The 10170-nt window shown below is 34.7% G+C and overlaps 1 pseudogene; it reads right to left on the reverse strand.

Annotated features, from left to right (window-relative positions):
• Positions 1 to 1170: 1170 nt before the first annotated feature.
• On the reverse strand, positions 1171 to 9764 carry LOC120129490 (annotated as a pseudogene).
• Between the last annotated feature and the right edge of the window lie 406 nt (positions 9765 to 10170).

Consider the following 10170-nt stretch of genomic DNA (forward strand, 5'->3'; position numbering starts at 1 on the left):
ATTTTTTAAATCTCGAGGCAATATCTGGTTATTGGACACAATAATTGATCTCCCACATTCATGCTAGAGGTGAATATTATTGGCTTTAATAAACGAGCACCCTCTTCAACTATGCATCCATATTGATTTCTAAATTAAATAAAACTTCAAACTCAAAACTTCCAATTTTAAATATAGCGTAATCAACTAGGTACCAATTTTTGGGCACTGTGAGGGTGCTAAACCTTCCCCGCACTAACTGACTTCAGAACCTGTTTTCTGGTTTTTACATACCCCAAATTTAGTGTTTTAATAAAAATAAAAATATTTTATTAAAATTGCCTAGTTTTTATAGTGTTCCAATCACACCTTAAAATGATTAGTGGCGACTCCAACATTTCATAAAATCATTTCAAAAACGTTTTCAAAGAAACCCCTTAATCGAACTAGTTTTTTTTCACCCGAGCGAAAAACGGTATCGACAATAATTTTAGGTTTTTGACAAACTTCAAACAATTAGAGGCAAAGATAAATTAGTCCCAAATGGTCGATTAAACTAGTTTGCATTTTATGTATATTAATATGCTGATAGTATGCTTTTATATAAAGTTTTATACATCAGAGTATATTCTAAACGCATCACCATCTGAGGTAGGGCTGTAAACGAGTTGAGTTCGATTCGAAAATTTTAAAATAAAGTTTGACCCAGTCCAACTCAAATCAATTTTCGAGTTGAGTTCGATTCAAAAATTTTAAAATGAAGTTTGACCCAGCCCAACTCAAATCAAAATCATAAATTGAGGTTTGAAAAAGTGAGAAAAAATCTTAAACTTAACTTGATTACAACCTCAAACTTGAAATTAAACTTAATTACATGAAAACTTTATATTGATTTTTGAAAAAAAATAACACATAAATATTAATATTATTAATAATTTAATTTAAAAAAACAATCTCGAATATTAAAAATCAAATAATATCAAAAAATTCATTTCGGCTCACTATGAATTCGAACTTGAACTTTAACCGAATCAATCTCGAATTGACCTGACTTGTGGTCCAATAATATCATCTTCAAAATTTTATTCAGATTTTGATCTTTGTTAAATATATCATATTATAATAGAGATGTTTATGAATCAAACCAAAAATCAAATTTAATCATATTATCATATGAAAATGCACTGGGATAAAGAGTTCCAACTTCTGCTGTGCATCATTTACGATGTCGTCCTACCAACAGGGTGTTGGGGCAACCCTAATTGCCCCGAGACATGGGGGCCTTACTTTGGGAGGGCAACGAAATTCAATGGTATTACATTGTTAGCCCTACCAGTTTCTCTACGTTCCTTTAAACCCGAAACAGCATGCTTACCTGCCGGAGTAGAAATCCGGCGGCCAGTTGGTGTTCCAACCATGGCATTGGTTGGACCCAACGGTTTCTTCGGTCTTGAACCGAAGAGTGCCTCTTGTTCTGCAGCAAACTGTTCTTGCAGCCGTTTTTGCTCCTGCAAAGATATAAAGGTCATTTCATGCCATATCCACATTCCCATAGCAAGTTGAATAACATCTGATCTCATGGCAGAGATGAGTGTCATGTCCATATATGTATATCTTCATTCGAACACGAGAGTTCGAAAGGAGCAGCGACAGAGGATGAGACGAGGTAGCTCTTCATTCAAGTTTTACAAATCAATACATAAAAAAAGTAAAATTTGGAAGCGTACCCGAGATTTACGTTTATCATCGTCTCTTGCTTGGCGCAACACCGTATATTCCTCCAACATGTTTAAGAGTGAAGTCTGCAATGATAAACAAGCTGAGACTGACCAACAATTATAAACCAGCGTAGAGCTTAAAACAAGGCAAAATCGATCAAATGGGGCACTGGAAAAAAAATTGGCTCGTACAGGGTGGGGGTAAATATTTTTTGAGATGGGATGATTGCTACAGTGCCGAGAAAGGCGCACGGACCACCTGGCATCTTCCCCATATTTCATGCAATTGGAACGCCAAGGCTAACAAAGTAACAAAGCAGAAGACACATTTTTTTTTTTTATCGATTTTGCCCTTAAAACAAAACTAAGAATCACAAGCCAATGTACCTTGTCATATAGGAAAGGGATTCCTTTCTCGACCTGCCAAGCTTTTACTTTCACAATCAAATTTTCAACGAGAGCTATCCAACAAAAAAGAAGATCGAGTATTATTAATTTATTATATGATGGCCGTTCAACCTTATTAGAGCATATGCATACAATAAGCAATGCAAGCCTATCTTTTGGTAAAGTTTCACAATAGTCACATGACCAAGGAACTTATATTTTCAATATAATTTTCTTTAGTTAATAGACAATCCATGAAATTATCATGTTTGTGCACATGGTTATAAACATCATACATGTGTCGTGGAACTACAGCACTCACTTTGGCAACATACTTCATGATGTAAGATAACTATAAGCTTACATGGCAATTTGCTGACCAGACTACGAGCTTTCTCTGCACGTTTCAGATTTTTGTGCACTCCTCTTCCTGCACTATACCGGTTTTCATCCTGTATAAAAGAAAAATAATAAAATAAAAATGGAAGTTATAGCTCCAAAGTCCAAACTGAACATCAATAACTTGCACCATCTCTGAGTAGTTTACAGATGACAAATTATCAGAACATTTCACTGTTTAAAGCAACCATTTCAAAGAGGAAAATTGATACAGTTCTATCTCAAGGATAATTGATTCAAAGTTATTTACTACACTGACTCAACGACAATTTGATTCTTTATTATAGGACCAGTAGCTACTGACTAATAGCAGAAAAAAGAACAAAATAAAACTATTATTAATTCTTCTAGAAAGAATAAGCTCCCTTCCAGTAAATATAACTCTAAGCTGACAGTTCAAGAAATACAAACTTGAAGCCACCAAAAAAAAAAAAAGAAATGAAGGGCAAGCCAAATGTTGTCAAGAGCACTACATATATTCTAGGTACTAGAGACCTTTATATTACTTAAGACGCAAGGTGCAAAAAAGCACTTGCCATACACAAAGGGCAATACGTGTACATGTCTTTATATGTGTGTCCATGTGCGAATAAAATCAGCTTAAGACATGAAACGGACACTATCTACAAATAGTGTAAAATTTTATTTTTCTTTCGTCGGCCAGTATGCATGATTGTCTTATGGTCCCTTGTTTGTTACCGAATACTCAAATATTTAAGTATAGTTTAATATTATCCGCTTTCTTACTAGTAAATGTACAGAGAATAAAAAAGCATGCCTAGACACACCAGACATTGCCAAACGTATATGTGACAGAAACATTAAGATGTATGATTATGATACTCTAAGAGTGGTTTAATTTAAAATTTTAATTTTCTTTTGTTGATCATTATGCATGATTTCCTTATGATTCCGGTGTCTGTTGTTAAATACTCTAACATTTAGAATTGCATAGTTTGATTTTATCTCCTTTCTTACCAGTAAAGGTACAGTTAACAATTAAAAAAAACTAAGAGGGTTTCAATAATGCAAGTTTCTTTGTGTGCTCATAGCACCGCAGAAAAGCGTGCTTGATCAAATGCACCTCACCCAACACCTTAACAACACTGTTAAAATGCTCCTATAATTTTGGGATAATGGTTAAAATTTTGTAGAGCATCTTTGGTGTAGGCAACGTTAAGGATCTCTAAATAGAAATTCTTTTGAAGACTGAATGCAGCAGAAAAGATTCCAATAGTTCCTCAAATAAAATTTACCTTTTCATAGTCATCAAGCCATTTTTCCTCCTCAGATGCATGTTTCCATTTATCTACCTTGTCCAAAATATCCTTCCGGCTTAAAGCTTCCTGTTTGGCTTTTGCAATTTGATCATCCATGCTCGAAAGCAGATTAGACAAATCAACATTATCTGCATACACATGTTGGAAGACTAATCACATAATATATTAAGAAAATATTTACACATCAACAATTGAATCCATTATTACAAAAAACAAAAAGAAAATTACATAAGGAAATATTTTTTTCCAAAGAAGCACATAACATCAAAGATGCCCAAAAAATTACACCTCACCCGATAGTTATTAAGAAAAACTGTGGGTAACTAGAAATGAATCAATATATGAAATGAAGATGAAGACTGGATGTTTATAGCAATGCTAACAAAGATACATTAAATAGTTTCAAGATGTAGATAATTTAGAAAATGGAGATAATTTGGTAGAACCAGATTCTACGAGGTTGATAAGAATCTGCCGTGCTGCATCACTATTTACATCCATATGGACTCCTCTATAGATTTCCTCAAGTTCATTTTGCCTCTTAAATACCAACTCTTTCATTTTACTAGCCTTCAGGACATTCAAACCTTGAACTTCAACCTCAACCTGAACGTAATAATAAATGTTTAGCATTAAGGGAAAAATACAATAATCTTGCAACATTGACAGTTCTAATTAAAAAAGAAGGGGTGGTACCTGCTCAATGATATCTAGACCAAGAATCCTGGTCTCAAAACCTCATCAACTGATGAAGAAATTAATGAAGTAGCATGCTTATATCTCTTTCGCTCATCAGGTGGTGTATCAAGGAGATCCCATAGTTCTATCAAAGTGCTCCCAAGATATTGAAGCTACGTGTAAAACAAAAAGATATGAAAAATAAATAAAGCTTTAGGGAGGTCCACATACAAATAACACAAATTGTTAACGCTCATATACATGCAGGAATAGAAACAAACCATCCCTCATGCAAACTGAAAAAGAGAGCCAATATTATAAGCTTTTGGAGGACAGTCAAAACTATTAGCTTACAGAGAGAGCCTCAGTTCTCAACTTCTCTTCAACTATTCAAAAGAATACAATGAAATTACACTATAAAAGAGACAATAATCCTGGTAGAACAGAACAGCTAAAATGAAGACTGTTTTATATTTCCTTGACTCTATGTTATGACATGGGATGATTAAGTCTTTCAGCAAGCAACAAAAAGCATTCAAGGAAAAAAAAAGTAACTACACTATACTGCTTGTTTTGGCAGCTAATCACCTAACACTGAAAACCAAAATTTGACTTGTAAGAACTTGCAAGCAAGGCCTCTTGCTTAACGACTTAACTTGTAAGGTATGAAGAAACCAACTGCACTAAGAGAGCTTCAAATTCTGCCATCTATACCTATTCTTAGCAGCTGGCTTTCTCACAACCTATACATGTTATCATCCTAAATCTAGGAACAGCTTACCAAAAACATTTTTCGGACTGTATAGCTGGAACAGAGGATGATCCTTCTCAATAACGTCTGAACCTACGGAAGATTAAGAGAAAAGTAAAAACATCCTTGTGGGCAAGCTCTACACATTATCATACTAAAACCAGGGACACCTAAACAAGTCAGCTTTACTGATTTTTTGATAAAAATGGGAGGTCTCGTTGAAAGCCCCCTTCATATCCGTCTACATACATAACAGTATTTCAACGAACATTGGAAGGAGGAAAAGAGTACCTCAAAATTTTATTAGAGAATCAAATTCAGTACAACAAAGAAGAGAAATAACCTAGCTAGGAACATACACCAAGCCAAAAACAGAAATAACTAGAAACAATAACAAACCCACAATACAAGAGAGAAACAAGTTAACCAATGCCTAATTTAGCTAGCTTATCCGCCTCCCAGTTGGCACTTCTCTGGATGTGCCTTAAAATCACATTACGGTCCAACACAATTATTGATTGTACAGTTTTTCCCGTTGAAGTTGCACAGCGCCTAAAATCAGAAAATGATCCTTCTCAATAATTATTGAAATTACAGAAGATAGAGATAAAACATCCTTGCTCTTCTAGAAAAGGAATTTCATCAATAAATTGATCACAACATTAAACCTTAACAAATGATTCAATAGTAACCAATTATAAAGTGCAGCAATTCAGGCATCAGTAAAACAAATAAGATACTGGAAAATAATCGTCCCAACTCAGACTTTTTTTTATAAAAGGAAGGTCTCATTAAAAACCCCCTTCATATCCGTCAATCAACAAAGACTCAACGGACATTGGAAGGTGGAAAAGAGTGCCTTAGAAGTTTTATTGTATAAGTACCAAGTACAATAAGAACACACTATCACCAAAAAACCTTTGGCAGCCCACTCAACACTGTGCAAAACTGCACTACATACACACATATGTTATTACCCTACACAAAAACTACTTCCTAGATTACTCAACCAGAGGCAAACATATACAATGTCCAAAGCTTCCACCTAAACCCAATAAAACAAAATCAGCAACACAAATAAATCCCCTCCAATTAACCAATCCCTAGTTTTGCAAATTCATCCGCTTCACAAGTAGCTGCTCTCGCCACATGACGTACAATGACTCTTTTATCAACCACAAACTCTGCGATATCTTTAACTATGGAAAGAAACATCGGGGTGGAGCTAGCTGGATTTTTTATCCAATCCACTGCCACCGCACTATTGGATTCCAAAATAAGCCTTTGGTTCGCCGACAACCCCGAATCCAAAAACAGATTCAATCCTCTCTTCATTGCCATCAATTATGCCATATTAGGAGGACCGGATCCAATTCTTTATGAGAACGAACCCAGAAACACTCCTTTCCCATTTAAAATGCTATAAAACACTAGAGCCTTTGCCATTTAGAAATCCACTCTCAACAAAAGCTCCAAAAAAAGCACTAGGTTAATAAGAAACTCAGTTCATCAAGTTGTATGGCCAACCAACAAACATGGCTACACTAGATAAAAGAAATGCAAGAGAACTTCAATCAAACTTTTTTTTTGCACCGATGACCTTACAAAAAAAGGCAATTGATCAAATGCACCTAGCTTGAAAAAATCATTGGTGTTTTCATTGTATAGCACTGTTCCCACACCTTAAGTAATCGAATCCTACTTGAGATTTTGACTTGCATTAAAATTTAGTGCTGAAGGCTGCTCTACTTTATGCAATACATAATAAGAAAAATTTGAATCCAAATTGGAGAAGACTTAAGCTTTGCCAAAGTGCAGAAAGCAAATTAATTTTCATAATTGTAATCCTTTGAAAAAAACATGTTCTCGTTACTATGTATTGTTGCAAATTTTAAATAAGATTTTCCATCTCAAAACACCATAGCATACCATGATAGCAGAAATTTTAATGTGAAGGAAAGAAAAACTAAATTAATTATTAAGCAAGACTAAGCACCAACAGGTACAGACATCCATATAAAGCACCAACAGGTACAAACATCCATATAAAGCCCCAACAGGTACAGACATCCATATGCATAAGAGTATACAAATACATATAAGGGTATCTACTTAAGGAGACTTGCAATGTGCCAGACTGCCAATAGAGGAAAAGGATTAATGAAATCCCTAAGACGTCACCTTTTGTAACCTTTTTTGCTTCTCTTGCTGCAGTGAATTAACGGCACCTGTCAATTTAGCAAGAGTATCATTGCTGATGCTCTTTGATTGACCGTTTGCAGGATAAATCAGGCTAGTATGAATGTCACTAACTCTCTTCGAGAAATCAAAGGACATCATCACTGACAGCTCATGAATCGTACTAATATGGCTGTTAACTTTCTGTAGCCGGATAATCTAGAGATTTGGTTAAAAGAATAAAATTCAGTAGAATAGACAAGCCAGAGAATTATTGATCCAGACAGTAGATATCAACAAACCTTTTCATTCTGAAGCTCCTGTAGATGAGACTTAATCTCCCCAAGTTTCTTGACTGTCAAATCACGCTCATATACTTCTGGATCAGAAGGCAGCATAGATTGACTAGTGCCTGCAATTTCTGCACAGATCTGTGCAATCTGTGACTGGGTTTCAGTAAATTCCTTCATTCTTTGCTTTGTCTTCAACCTCAGCTCCTCTAAAAAAGGTCTTATATAAGATATTTGCTGCTTGAGAGTGCCCTTTCCCTTCTCAGATTGCAGAATGAGAAATAAGTCACGTTAACAGAAAATATGAAGGGTAAAAATGCTATTAAGTGGATATATCCTAAGATAGTTGCTAATGTATAGTTTCTTATAATGAATTTTACAGATAACATAGGGCTGGTCATGCAGATCATACTATACTACTGTGCTCACCACATCCTCAATAAGCTCTTAAAAGAAAAGATCCTTTTGTAGTTTCCATCCATTTCCCACATTATCGTGCACATAAATCATCATCTTTCCCATGCTATAACAATTTTTCTAAGATATTCTTTTTCTTTCCAAGCCAAATAACGAATTAAATTTCGAATCTTGAGATTTAAGAATAGTACCAGAGAAACCCAAACAGGTCCGAAAAGCAGGTACTTGCTGCTTAAGAGTGTCATTTTACAATTCAAATTTCACAATCAGGAGGAGGAATTCAAACAAGAACCATAAGGCAAATACATACCCTAAGATAGTGTATATAGAAGTTAATTTTCTTTCTATACAATTGTACGTGTACAACAAGAATGCTGTAACCTTTTCTCACTAAGGTGGATATTATTCCAGCGTGTTGTCAGAGCATGTCCTTAGTAAACTTAGTAAAAGATAACGACTATTTTTTTAATAATTTCTATCCATACACTATTCAACTTACGCAAAAAAAAAAAAAAAAAGGAGCAACTTTTCTGGTGAGTGGTGACTCTACTGGTTTCTTACAATAATTTCATTTATTTCACAGTCAAATATGCACCATTTTCTACTGCAGGAGAAGTAGCAGCAACAATAAAAAATAATGGCTGTAGCTGTAGCTACTTTCATTAAATATTTGTTTTGCTTCTTAGAGGACAGAGGAAAGAAAAATTATAAATTAATAAAAGTAAATAACTAAAAGGTCAAACCAAACTGAACATAATTATTTTATATAAAAGCCAAATTATGCAGTTTATCATTAAAAAATTACTATAATATTATTAGCTTCTGCATTCAAAGCAGCAACCAAACATAACCTTAGAAAATGAAAGCTTCTGTGCCTAAAATATAAGGATTTAAATTGCAGGAGTCTCAGTCTCTCATAGACATATTTTCATCATGTTTATGGCGGTTGTGGACATGATAAATGCTACTGTGGTCAATTGCAAAAAAACCAACCATGATATCTAGTCACAACATAAGATAGCCAAAAACGCAAAATAAAAGCCATAGCATTAGATCCTCTGCTTTTATGCAATACTACATTTTTTTTCTTAATAATATCTATGTTGAGAAAGTGATTTATTGCAAAAACAAGTACAACTATTCCATAACAATACCAACGTTAGAAAGAAAAGAAAAGAAAAATGAACAAACCCTTGAGAAGGAGAAGGAATGCTCTCCAAGGGCGGTGACGAGTTTGGCGATATCGGATTCAATTTGAGCCAAAGATTGATGCAAATCAGCCTTGCCTTTCTCGTCGTTTCCACTTTTCTTCTATAAATGTCCAAACACTCTTGTTCCAATTCCAACATCATCTTATCCCTTTCGACGTCACTTTCCCCGATTTCATCCCATATTACCTAGTATCAAAATCAATAGCGAAAACAACATTTAGTTTGACTTTCTCAGTCAAAATTTTCAAAAAAAAAATCCAAAAAAAAAGTGAGAGTCGGAGAACAAAACCTGTAATTCTTGAAGGAGAGAAGCGCAAGTGGTCTGGGAATGAGAGGGAGGGAGAGACGGCGGCAACGCAGTCATATTTGGGGAGGAAAACATATCCAAGAAATGCTTGAAACCCTAAGAACTAGAGAGGAAATTGAGGAATGAGTGAAATGCGAAATGGGAGCGTTAGGAATCGTAGTCCTGAATTTCAGTAAGGAAAGATCGGGGGATCACGTTTCTGATTTGTCCTCTTTTTTAATACTGAAATAAAGAGTGAGATAAAGAAAACAATGGAGAGGAGTTTGAGTTGTTTTGGCGCGACCCGTGTCTAATTGTCTTTTTCGGTAAAATTATTTAAATAGTCCTTGTATTAGGTGCATACTCTAATTTCAATATATTTAGTCATATGATTTTCAAATTTTCAAATTCTTGTATTAACTCATGCTTCAACTATAAAATCTCTAAGTCAAATTTCACTTTTAATCTCAAAATTATATGTTAATGTAGGTTTTAAAGTCTCTTGAGATTACAGTGGCCTTGAAGAAATTGAGATTTTGTTTATGGTTATAATTCTATGTGTAACACCCCCAACCCGTACCCGACCCGGATACGAA

The sequence above is a fragment of the Hibiscus syriacus genome, unplaced genomic scaffold (assembly GCF_006381635.1).
Source record: "Hibiscus syriacus cultivar Baekdansim isolate YM2019G1 unplaced genomic scaffold, ASM638163v2 tig00110500_pilon, whole genome shotgun sequence".
NCBI lineage: Eukaryota > Viridiplantae > Streptophyta > Magnoliopsida > Malvales > Malvaceae > Hibiscus > Hibiscus syriacus.